The following is a 13812-nucleotide window of genomic DNA, read 5'->3' on the forward strand; positions in this document are numbered from 1 at the left end:
CCAGCTGGTGTTTTAAAAATGACAACTGCCTTTAGCAAGATAACTGGAAGCCCCCTTTGTTCACAGTATCATAAGTAAATGTAGTTCCAACTCTATTAATAAAGATAATTAAGAATAAAGGAAAGAAATGAATTTTTCTCCCCAGAATGATCTGGCTACAAAAGAGGCCTGACCTGCTGAGCAGATAAATCTGTATTTAAAACAAGGATCCTCACAGCTTAGCACAGATGGGAAGGATATGCAAACTATCCAGACTTCCAAGGCACAGAAACACCTGCATAATATCCACAGACCTATTGCAGAGCACTGGGCAAGAAGTCTTTACAAAACTTCAATACCAGCCCTCGATTTAAAGTGCAGGAACATGGGGAACAGCTACCAGAGACACAACAGAACAGAAACAGAAAAGCACAGAAAGTAGAGTGGAAAGAAATGACCAGGAAAACACGATTTTAGCGAGAAAAAGTCACCACTAGTCTATTTTTGAGAAAGACTCTTTGTATGCATCTTACCACGTCATACCACAGGGCTGAGTTTCACTTGCCCAGAAAGTTAGTTTTGGTTTTGATTTTGGGAGACGGGAAGTTTTAAAGACACACATGAAAGAAACGTTTGTCTGTTTTCCAAAAGTAATAGGGGTTTTTCAAAACGAGCCATACTGCTTACCTGCAACGGGCACTGCAGGTTCTGTGCTGCCATCACTCAAAGCCCGGGATGGCCTTTCCAGCTGTTGCCATGACAATTGGTAAATGAGGCGAATACCACATGGATGCAGCACATTCACAGCTCCGAATCAAAAAAAATAGACCGTCAAAGCCTGGTTTACCTCTTTAGCGGAACAACGAGACAGAGGAGCGTTGCTTATAGTATCTAGGGCCAAGCTGCTGCTTTGACTTCTGGAAAAATCTCCTGTAGCATCCGTTTATCTTTGGGCATCCCTGCATCTCCCTCTTCCTCTCAAGCCATCCGTAACATCCAATATTTTCTCAAAATTAAACAAAGCCGCACACAAACAGAAGGGCAAGGGCCAAACTGTGCAGCTTCCCAAAGCACAGCAAACCTCCCCCCTGCCATGAGACACCCAGCTCAACCCGGGCTGACAAACCAGCTGACGAGTTAATAGGATGTGAACTCGGAGACAGCAAGAGGAGCAGCTTTGTGCCACGTGAGATGATGTTAACACTACGCCTACCAATAAAGCAACTGAAACCACTGACGCCTAAAAATAAACTCTTCTTCCAGCCAAACATCCCCTTTTAAATGTATGGAGGAGTAGCCCGATGCAAAATCAAGTTTCTAGCATGCAGAACAAGCCCTATTTCTGCACCTCTCTCGCTTCAGACTTGTCCTGCTGTGCACCACTGTGATGGCCAAACACCCGCCGCATGAGAGCGACATCAAAAACAAACGTCCTTGTGAACTTCACATCATCTTTTGTTCCAATCATCACTAAAAGATGCCTTGGGCAACGCTTTCATTGAGGCTTCTTTTGTGGTGCTGGATGTAACGTTGCCAAGTTTAAGGCGCACCAGTGTTTATTATGAAAAGAGAAACTATCAAAAAGAGTATCTTTTTCAGAAAGCTTTGCAGAGCCTAATGAGATTTGTACGAGCCCTCTTCGTCCACATCAGAAATGAATAAAACGAACATTTTAAGAGGCAGAACTGCTTTCTTCAAAGGCTGCTATCGACCGGTCAAGACAACCAAACCCACTGCAGAGAAAACAAATGGAAACAGCCAACAATACAAAAGTACCAGAGACGCATGGGTCAATTATTTCCTTAAAAACAACCACCACCCTTCCTGATTCACCCAAGCGAGCTGGGGGCAGGCAGAGGGATGTAATAATAGTGGCAAAGGGAATTGCATGCTCAGAGAAGGAAATAACAGATACCATGGGGGTTTTTAAATGAGGATGGAGCTCATGGAGCTGCCGGTGCTGCAATGACCTTCATGCAACCCCTGGCTCGCTGCTCGGAAGGCAGCCTTCCTAATGGGAATACTCCATTGGCCACACAAGAAGGCACCAAATTCTGTATTCCCACCTAATCCGGAGGGATGACGCGTAACGAGAGTAAAGAACCGTTCAAAATCCTTACGAGATGGATTACAAAGCTCATGCAGCCTGAACCTTGCCAGAGATCAGTATTATTTACTTCCTACGTGGAAATGCTTCACTCATTGAAGCAAATACTCTTCCCTCAATGCTATCTGGGTCATAATTATTCCCCAGAAAGATAGGTATAGCTGCCAGAAATGATTCACAGAGAGAACACCAGTTTCCCAGGGGAGTTTAAAGTAATTATAGGCAGATAATCCATTATAAGGCACAAGCATATTTCTGAATCCTGACCATTCTGACCTCATCTGCTGAGCCACAGGAAAGAACAGCCCAGGTGTCATTTATGAGTCCACTCTTAGGAAATCCCCGTAATACTTAACTGGAAGAAAGGGAAAATACTTTAGTGCCTTCAGTCTGCAACATTTTATATGCAATAATTGTTGGAACATTCTGCTGATAGGCAAACTGCACTGTTGGTAGAAGGTGCTCTATGGGAAACCTCATATTCATCCCTAAGAGGCAAAGGTTGCTGCTGTACCGGGTACAGAGTAAACAGAACCCAGCAGTGGTGTAAGCAGATTGACAAAATCACTGCATGGCACTCGGCTATCAAGTTATTTGAACAGTACAGTAAACAGAGGAAGATGCAAGTGATTCTGTTTCTAGGGGTTTGGGGGGGTTGAAGCAGGTTTTTATTTCCCTTTGCACATACTTTGTGGTTTGAACTGTCTTCTCAGGCGAACGGCTCCACCTTAGAGAGCTCTGCCTATCGTTCCCTACCCACAAAACTTTTGTATTCTTTAATAATGGACAACAACCAGGATCAAATACCTCTGACCAAGGCTCAAAGCCGCTACGTTCATTCCCAAAGCCAGCATTCGTGCCAAGAAGCTCAAATTCACACTCATCCTTCACTTTCCTTTCCCCTGGGTAAACAGCGAGACCCGAGGCCAGCACAGCAGACACGGGCTGTGCTCTCACTAACAGAAAGCAGCGTAATTTCTCCCAAGGATGCTCACAATTCCCACAAATACATCCACTATTAAACGAAAGCAGACCAGAAAACCAGCAAAACACAGTAAATAACCCTGCTAATATATATAACCTATACATAAAACCCTATTAAACGACAAACAAAACTCTAGTATAAGGGCTAATATTGAATTTTAGCACACAATAAAGATTTTTCTGCATTCGGAATAGTTGTTTCAATAAATTATGACTTCACAAGCGCTGGGCTTCAATACGACCTCACCGCACAGCCCTAGTCCAAGCTGATGTGCAAAAACACGCAGTCAGGCCCGTTCCATTGTTTCTTGTTTCCCAGATCTCATTCCACAGCCCTTGCTCACACCAAGAGCAGCATCGCCAGGTCAGGCCTTGTTTAGCCACCGAGAACTCAAGTCTAGTAAGGCCCCACTCTCCATATTAATACAAACTCCTAGTTCCCAGCACAAGCAGATCTTTTAAGGTAGAATAGTGACACCATCACTGCCACCATCTGACAAACTTAACCACTAGAAATTAGACTAAATCTATGGGATTTCCCCTCAGCCCACCTAAAGGATTCGCGTAACTGGCTGAAGTGAGTAGTTTAACATTCCACTGCAAAGCCACAAGGTCTCAATGACACTTTGCTTCACTTTTCCTTAGGCGGTCAGTTCTGTTTAATCTGAATTCTGCAAAATGGCATCACTGGCACCAAGGGGGAGGGAAGAGCAGATGATGTTTCTGCAGCTTACAGATCAATAGCAGATAAATGAAGCCATTCTACTGACAAATTACTCTCAGCACCAAAAAAAATACAAATGAGGCAGCTGCCACTGTTTAAACCAATCAGTTAAGAAAAAGCCTGCATGAGGTTAAACCATTTCCATGCCCCCTACCTCACCTGCTCTCAAAGTATATTTCACTGTATTATATAAACAGAATAAAGCAGGTGATTAATATGCCTTTGCTCAGGGATTAATATCATGTCATTTCAGCTTCACTGTACCAGAGCGGGCACACATCCTGGAATACAGGGACACACGGTGAGGAAACACTAAAAATAACGAGCCAGGCACTACGCTTAAAGATGGTCCCATTGAGAGCATTAGATTGCTACAATCAACACTTGTCTTCTACAAACGCCAGCCCATTGATCTGTTTTGCCTAAAGTGAATTGTACACTGGTTGTATTCTAGCCCTGAGACAGTGAGAGGTGAACGCTGCCTTCCCTTTCAAGTTGTAGAAGCGACACTTTCAGTGGTTATCACACCAGCTTACTATCTGTTCTTCCACCATGTCAAAGGATGCAGGCATAAAAGCAGCATCAGCTAATTTATTAATATACAATAACAGTAGTTTTGTGCAAACCCTTCTGAGAAGCTTGAGCCCAGCATTCTGGTTTCCTAAGAAGTGGCAAACAATCTCAGAATAGAGCCTAAAGATGGAAGTTTTGGAGAAGTTACACGTCTTACATTTTCGGGTCCGTTACATGTGAGTAGGGCACTACCTAATGGCTTCAGCGGACACAAAAGTGGCAAATCAGGGCTGTTCAAAATTCAGATTTACAAGTCGACATCAGTCAAACCCCACAAAAGAACAAGTCCCCTCCACCAGCTTCTACTAAACACAAAAACTTCAGGCTTTATATTTATGAGATCAGTGCTTATTTGCCCACTGGAGAATTAAAAGTGATAAGTGAAAGTTCAAGCTGAGCATCTACTGGTTCTCTCTTATTACATCCCAGAAGACAATTGCTCATGAGCCCGATGAAATTTCCCCCTGGCTTTTGATGAACTGTGCTCTCTCCAGGAGGGAAAAACCAGCTCCAGCCATTTGTTTTAATTGGACCTGACAGTTTGCAGATTGCTGCCTCAAGCCTTGAAAAGCTCAGTAGCTGGGGCTGATGAGAATCCACGATTCCCTCAATAGCGGATTTCAGAGTTAAATTTACATTGTATGACAGTAAATCCAAACGCACACACCCTCCCACCAAAAAACACACACAACCATTGGGGGGTGATGTTTAAAAAAAAATTAAAAGAAAGCAATCATTTGCTAAGTTTGAATTTAGGTCTTTTGCACTTCACATAGAAAAATGGGAGAATGATATTTTAAGTTTCCTGTACCCTCCCTGGAAGATCCGTGTGGCACAAGGAAAACAAATGAAAACTCATAAGCACTGAGGAACTTCCCACCAACTTCCTGTGACCTTTCAAAATGCAAAGTGTCCGCTTCAGACCCCGGCACAGAGCAATAGGAGCCACTGAATCTCTGCTGAGCATTGAGAGCTCATGCTACCAACTTTCAGATTCCCCTCCAGGCTTTCCGAACGGTCAACACTGCACTCCTGTCAGTTTTCAGCCTGGGACTTGCCCTTTCTGTGGTCTGAAAGCAGATCAAAAGGTTTAAATCTAATCTATCCTGACGTGCCTTTGACTAGAGAGACATTGGCTGCGTGGGAGCAGAATGCATTGAGTAGCTGGCTGTTGCTTTCCTCCCTGGTACCTAACGGAGGCTTGAGGGTCAGCACGTACACCAATTCACTTACAAGTTTGCACATTTTAGAAGTACCAATGCCATCTTTCAGCTCTGGATAGCTGAGTACTTTAGAGGACACAAAAACACTTTACAGATAGGAAACGGAGACATAGATATAGGAACAAAGCTCACATGTCCTAGCACCAAGTTCTGCTCTCCACAGCCATACTGGAAATTTCAGACACCACTACAGCTCTCGTTACCGAGGGAGCAGAAATATTTGAATTATAAGTCTCCCAAGAAATTCTCTTTGCTTAAGGAGGGAGGATGATTCAATGATCTTTCTCCAATCGAAGTTCTAGTGAGATCGCACTGAAAGCTGCGCTGGGCACCCCTGAGCACGCTGTATGACAACACCGAGCCCTGCCACAAATGCCCTTGGAAGCCAAGAATCAGAATCCTTGAAAAACAACTGGGACTCAAATAGTCTGCTCGCAAGACTTTGCATTCTATTCCTGGATCCCTGCAAAACAGTAACTCAAAATGAAAGGGCATGATCAGTCCTGTCGAAAGCGGTGCGGTCACATTCAGCACGACCCTGAGCTCTGCCAGAGCCCAGGAGCAGTTCTGCATCAAGCAGATTTGATGGGAACAGGCAGGCAGGGGCAGCGTGACCCAGGAGAGCTTAATTATCAAGTTGGAGAAAGGCTTCAACCTCAGTGAAACCACAGGCAACCAAGACAGGTCCCTGTGATCAATGAATACGAATACTACAAGAACACAAAGCAAGAGATGAACTCGTTTCACAAATAGCAGCTCTGAACAGCCCATGGCGGTCACGCAGCCATATGATTGTTGATCGAGGTATCTTAGAAAGCCACGAACGTGCCCCTTTCCAAGCAAAAATGGAAGGAGACAATTGCAACCACCATACTTGCGGTGCTTCCACAGTTTTGTCAATTTCCAAAACACTTGTCAAAGTTTTAGCAACACAGGACATCATTCCATCCTTAACAACGAGGGTAATGTGGGTTATTTACAAGAACTGCATCCCTTGACAATTCACTCATCTATATCCTGAAACCATGGACGAAAAATTCAACAGGTAATCAAGTATGGAAGAAGGGCCTAGAAGGATGAACAACTGCATTGTTCTTTTTTAGCAAGTAGTTTTAGGAAACCAAGGTGCTATTAAGCAGAGGAGAAATAGGAATAGTATCCCATTTGAGCCAAATAAACTCCTCCTATAGCAAGAGAGAAGTGCGGAGGATGTAATGAGGCTCTTAGCCAAAAAGAGAGAAGGTTGAGCGGTAAAGCCAAGCCCAAGTGACCTCCATGAAGGTGAGCCAGAGCTCACTTGTTTCTAAGTGTGAGGCAGAAATTAGAATTTGCTACATTCAGAAAGCAATTTCTGGAGTTGAGCGTCTGCAAGGAAATCAGAACACACGCAGTGCTTCCCATGCAGCCGCACCAGCTTCTCTAGGTTTCAGTTTGGCCCCTGTTTTCATGGCTCTTTCTCAGTTCAGGAACATTGCAAATATCATAGAAACACGGAGGAGAAAAAGCCGCATGTGCTTCAGTTCTGAGTTACATTCAGCATTCGGCACACAACACAAACTGCCCAGCGGGAACCGGTGCCAGCGCTCAGCTCTCACCTTAGCGAGTACGGACGTACCTGCAGTTCCTGCTTCCAAACAGGAACACAGGATGTGTGTTTCCACCGTCCAGAGCTGCCAGCACTTGCCATCCCCCAGGAAATAAAGAAAATAAACAAAATTGGAGCAAGAGCAAGCAGACGTGCCCCATTATGGACTCAAGCCTGGCTAAAGGTCATAGAAAGAAAACCAGCCACTCGAAAAAGAAGAAAAAAGGGAAAAAACCACAAGCACGTACCTGATAGAGTGGAGAAAGAAGAAAATTCAGAAAATTGAGAAATCCGCTGTCCTTAGCCAAGGGCTGCGTTTGCTTCCTTCCCCCATTCATTCTCAGCGCAGAGTCCGAGCAGCAGAACTTCCACAGTGACCTGCGGAGGAGAAAACACGAGAAACCGCTCAGGCGGGCACCGGGCACCGGCTCCTGTCCCCGTCCAGCCCCGGCCCCGCAGCGGCGGAGGGCCCAAGCCCGGCCCCGGCCGCAGCCCCCCCGCCGCAGGCACCTCCCCACGGCCGCCTCTCTCCTCCGCCCCCGCGCCCCGCCGCGCACCGGCCGCCCCAGGCCCCGCTCGGCAGCGACACCCACGCACCCCGGAGACCCCCACGCCGCCCCGGCGCCGCTCCCCGCTCTTACCCCCCAGGGAAGCCGCCGAGGCACCGGCCGCCCCGCGGGTGCTGCAGCGGCGCCGCTCCAGCCCGCTCCCCCGGGGCCGCCCTCGCTCCCCGCCCCGGCCCCTCGCAGCGCGGCCGGGCATGCTGGGAGCGGTAGTTCCCCGCCCGCCCCGCTCGCCGCCCCCGGGCCGCCGCCGACTACAAGTCCCGGGAGGTCCCCGCGGCGCGGCCCAACCCGCCGGGCCTGGGGAGGGACCGCGCGGCCGCCCCGCGTTCCCGGCCCCGGTCGGACACAGGGCGGCGGCTCGGAGCCGCGTGTTGCTGCTTCGCCCGGCGCATCCGCGGTGTCCGGCAGAATAAAATATCCGGGATCGTTTCCTGCTTTCTCTGCGCAGGCAAAAAAATGGCCATTAAAGCCGCGGGAATGGGCGGCCGGGAAAGGATGCGGGAGCCGCGGCGGGATGCTCTGTTGAGAGCGTTTGGGTTTTGGGGTGATTTTCGGGTAGGTCTGTCAACTGTAAGGGAGATTTTGCAATTCGCTGTAACTCCCTTCAAGGCGCCGCTCTGTTGCTCCGTGGCACGTCTGTATTGAAGCCAGTTTTGTCTTAGTTTTAGTCTTTGCTAACGCAGACCGGCACAGCACAACAAGGGTTAGAAGAGTGGCCTGCACTGATTGCGAGGAACAGCATTTACAGCAGTAAAATTGAGTGATATGTTTGTGCCAAAGCCATCAGAACACAGCACAAAACTTGCCAGCATGAGACCCTTCGCTCACAACAGGAATGTGGTAGCAAGGTCATAAAAAAAGTCACGTACCATTCCTTTTCCCATTAGCCTGTCAGGAAGACCATGCCCAGATTTCTAAGATATGTCAGGTGTGTCTTTCCAGGTTATCTTCCTTAAATAAAAAAAATTATAGAGATATATATATATACAAATTGGAAAACTGTATTAGACTGTGTGAAGACACCTTGGCAGGCAAACACAAAGTCATCCAGCATCAGCAGCTTAGTCCATGGCCAAGATAAAAACTTTACTATGGTTATTATGATGAGATTTTGCCTTTGATTGTATATCACCATTTCGGAGAGGCGGTATTTTGATTGTGCATAACACCAAAGATAGCGCAAATAGCAAACCTCTCTGGTGTGTAACAGAAATATCTCTGGTGTGTTAAAAAGTGTGAGCTCCGATGAGTCTTTTCTAGTGGGAAATGTAGCTCTGGATGTGGGAGAGAAACCTCTGCTCTCACATGGCCCTGGCTTGCTTTTCCAAGTATTTTACTGGGAATCTTTCTTTGCCCACTGGATGCCGCTGTTACACAGGCATATTCATGGAATATTTCGGTAGGCTTCTTCTCCAGATATGGCCACTTCAGGGTCAGCCAAGCTATATCGGTTTAGCCCTATTTTTAATGGTTTTTTCTACAAGGGAACTCAACATTTTGCAGCTCATTGGCATGGCTCATGTGAACCTCAGGCCACAGAGGTGGATGCCTGTGTGATGCGAACACCAGCAGCAGAGATCTAGTGATGTTCTTTGAAGGTGATTGAACAGTACATGCAAAAAAAAATATTGGCTGGTGGAGGAAAACAGGTTGTCCAAAATACATTTTCAGGTCATAGATAGAAGGACGCTTTCCTCAACGAGTGTGTCCCGCAGCGCCAACTTCGCATGTTTAATACAGGAGGAATTTATACATGGAAAGACTGGTTCTGAGCCCGGAGCAGCAGCGTTCCCGGCTCACACAGTGGGAATGTGCACGGATGCTGTGATTACCCCCAGTGGCATTGCCTGCAGGGGCAATGACCTGGATAGAGCAGAACAGATACGTGTGTCTTCTGCTCTTCAGTGGAAACTGAACAGCCTTTCAAGCTCAGCTGAGTCTCAGAACAAACCAGAAAGTGACCTACATTCAGCACCCAGCCTTGGGAATTAACTTTGAGGGAGTTCAATTCCACATTTAGGTCTCTCCTCTGAAACAAATGGAACCACAGCAAATTGCCATTCAATTATTTCGTCTATTTCTAACTTTAGGGTTAGAGAATTTCAGAATCAGGAATGTCTTCTCAGCCTCCCTCTTTAATATGGTTTATTTACTGTGCCAGATGAATACAGCATGTGAAATTCTGCAAGGGCAGTCTGTCTGTCCATGCTGCTGTAGTCAGTTGGCAACGGGGACAGCAGGCATCTTTGCTTCTTTATTATTTAAAAATTCTTAGCGCTGTGTTTTGGGATGAATTCCTATCCCATCAGAATGCTAATGCTTGGGAAAGCCTGTGAGCACAGCATCCTGTGCATTAATGTAGCCTTCAAAATCCCAAAGCGATCCCAAGTGTGACTGCGGTGAAATGAGCGGGATTACGCCGGTGATGAATCTGGTCCCGGCCACAAGAAAGGGACAAGGAAACTAATCCTTCTTTTTCCTGCGGCTGCAACTACTGAAGCAATTTGCTTATGTACCTGGGGTCAAGTTCTGTGTGTCTGGAAATGAAGTGGCATCGTACCACCCTGCACCGGGGGGAACCAGGTCCTTGCGCCTCTCTGGCTGTACTTACTACACTGTACGCACAATGTTTTTATAAGATAGTTCTCTTGCTGTCAGCATTGCCAGATCCTTTCACAAACCTCATTAATTTGTAAAAGTAACCATGCACAAAGCATCCCCACTCTTCCAGGCCTCAGGGAAGGCCGGGAGCCCCTTGCAAGCCCAGGTTTAGAGGTCTTTGCAAACACTGGCTCATGGAGCAGCTGAAAACACAAGCCATGAAATGCAAATGCCAATGGGAACTGAAGAGCAGGCAAATAAACCAGGAGCAGGGAAAGAGGGGCCAAGCTTCAGAGATAAAAAGCTTGAGTATCAGCGTAATTATCCCGATATTTGACAGTGCACCACGAAACTACGTCTAACGGTGTACAAAGCATCAACAGTCCCTCATCATCTGGAGAAGAGGGGCTTGAATTAGTTTGCCCTAAAGGGGCTTTTTTTCTCATCTAAATCATATAAACAGGCCCGGGAGAGTCACTTTCCATGAGGCTTTTTATTTAGTGTTATGTAAGAAACAGAGTTTCTGTGGCTATAATTGCTCCTCGAGGTTGCGTTTGCAGGCAGCGCTGGCTAGAACATGCATTTTTGTGCAAGAGCTGAGCGCCTGCCTGCCAGATTGGCTGTTTGTGTGTGCAGACGCAGCATCTACGGGAGTAACAGGCACTTCTGCAGATTTTCTCTCCAAATCCGGCCTCTGGTGTGTGAGGCAAACGAGCAACAGAACTTCAGACTCCTGGGCTGGTCAGACATGTGGGGCTGGAAACACAGGCAGGTGACAGTTGTCCCTATTTAGAGGGCTTTCTGTAATTAGCTTTGTGTCAACGTGATGGTTGACTATGGAGAGAATTTTTGACAGGTTAATATAGAACAGGAGCTGCTTTCCATTTTTATAGCTCCATGTTGTTCTCCCTGTTGAATTCTTATTATTAAACATATCCATTCCATGCCAGCTGGAGCTGTATACCTGGGAGGAGGCTGGTGAAGACAACCCCTTAGAAGGATTCCCATAGTTGGAGTGGTAGCTGAGATGTGGACCCCAGAATCAACAAAGCATCTCTCTGGCAAAAATATTTAGACTACATTGCCATTATCTCTGTGCAGGAAAAGCAGGACTCCGAATGAAATTTGCAAAAACAAACACATGGTTCAGGAATGTCTATTCTATTTAAAATCAACAATGATGAAGCAATTGAGAAAATCTCACCCTAAATCCGCATCCGATCTGCTGACAGCCACGGTTAAGAGACAATGGCACAGCAGAGATGACTTAAGCTCTTGGCTTATGGAGGTATTAAAATCCAGATTGAAATCTCTCTGGCTGACACCCAACATGAGGGGACGCCAGCTTAAGTTGCTCATAAGTGATCTTCCCATCTTGATGCTCAAAATGTGTCGTGGACATCTGGGTAGCATCAAAACAAACCTGAAGCAAAACAAAGAACTCCTGTATTCAACTGGTGAGGCTGGGTGATTGCCCTCTCCTTAAAACATGTTCTGTGCACTTGAAATTATGATGAGTTCGAACCTTGTACCTCAAAAAGTCAAGGTTTATGCTCATTATTTTTCCCCCATTCTCATTCTCTTGCATTATGGAAGTACCCACAGTTCGCTCAGCGCTTGTCCCTGAGGTCTGGCAAGGCCGTGAGAGCATCAAGATATCTGGAGATCCCATATCCTTATTTTGAGGCATGGCACAGCAGTGGGAGGACTCAAAGCACATACTTGGGCTTGGGGGAGATGACCAAGACCGCTGAGCCAACACGCCATCCTGAGACAAAAAATCATTTCAACAATGCGTCCCATCGGTTCCCTGGGGCACCCTCTAATGGATCCTAATTAGAAGCTGTCACTTCTTGTTATGGGAGGGAAGGAACAGTTCAGCTTTCCCACCCCTTAACCTTGGAGAGACTGAGATGAGAGCTGCCCCCAGGAATTGTTTAATTTAGGGCACTTTCCCTCCTTCAATAAATTAATTGGGCATTTCTGTGTGTGGTGGGGCAGCCACCTCCAGGATGTACGTGACACGCAGACGCTTCTAACGCTGGAAATTCATGCTCATGCGGATAGATGCCCACTTGAGAAAACGCTATTTTTCAAACACTAGCCAATTTCAACCGGTTGTGGATGTTGCCAATTTAATCAGCAGGTTTTAAAAGAACTGTAGTGAAATTGCAGCCCCTAATGATCAAACCTCCCTCCTGTCTCCTACCAGCACATTCCTTACATGCATCTTTTTCAGGCACTTGGTTTCTTGACAGCATTTACATAACCTGGCTGAAAACTCTCCCACAGCCGATTAAATGCCTGCTATGAAATCCAAAGCTCTGATTAAAAGGATGGAGCTTTCCAGGACTGCAGTATTTGCGCAGATGGGTAATACTCGTGCCTTGCTCTACACAGGAGAAAGTGGCATTTTCTTTACAAGCACATACACTCTGAGCTTTCCCATGGGAATGGCTTGTTTTGCTCAGATTATTATTTTAAAGCTATCATCAGATGTGATCACCCATTGGATTAGAGGAAGCAAAAGGAGATGATCAGATAATCCCTGAGGCACAAAGCATTTTCAGTTGAATTTGAGGAGAGCTGTCACCTATGGGCAATTTGTTTAGCTCAGGGTGTTCTCTCCTCTGTATCTTCCTAAAAATGCTCATGGCTGGAGACCTTTGGAGATACAGGATGTTGTAGAAGAGTGAAGTGCTAGGGTGCAGAAGCTTTGTCAATCAGACCTTTCTCAAATACACATTCCCTAATTCGGGATTTCAATCTTTTCCAGAGTTCTTTCTGTCAAACCCTCAGAAATTCCCAGTGTTTCTCAGGCAGGAACCAGCACATGAGGAAGTAATTAATGAGAGCACAAGGGGAAAAGGAAAAAAAGAATGTGCTGAATAGAGGCAAAACTGAGCGTGGAGTCTCCATCCCACAGGCTGCCCGCTCAGCCCGCAAGATGCAGACAAAGACATTCCGGCTCCTGACAAGCAGCCTCAAGAGATGCTGAAGAGTTCAACAACCTGCCCAGACATGCATGGAAAGGAACAGTTGAACAGCAAGGCTGGCTGATGCACACCAGCTACGGAGCGTAGGTGGAGTGTCTCTTGAACCGAGGATATATTATTATATATGAATCAGCAGCGTGATTATCCCTGGTCCTATGTGCACATGATCCATAGCAGACACAGGCTGCATGATGCATCACATCAGTGCTATTCTGCTTTTCAGAAAGAGCTAAGCAGTGAGTCTGGAATAATCAGTTAATTCATTAAGTATAGGATATTTTCTGGAAGCCGTCCTCAGAGCCAGGACTGTTAGCCAAATCACCCCATTTCCAGTAGGCTGAGTCTCACCCTTGTTCTGGCAAACGCATCAAGCTACACATCAAATCTAATTAAAATGCTTGGAAAAAAATAATAACACATAAAAAACTTAGTTACTTTGGTTAATTCATAACCTTACAGGAATGCTGTGCCTCA

Source organism: Nesoenas mayeri, assembly GCF_963082525.1.
Source record: "Nesoenas mayeri genome assembly, chromosome: 24".
Taxonomy (NCBI): domain Eukaryota; kingdom Metazoa; phylum Chordata; class Aves; order Columbiformes; family Columbidae; genus Nesoenas; species Nesoenas mayeri.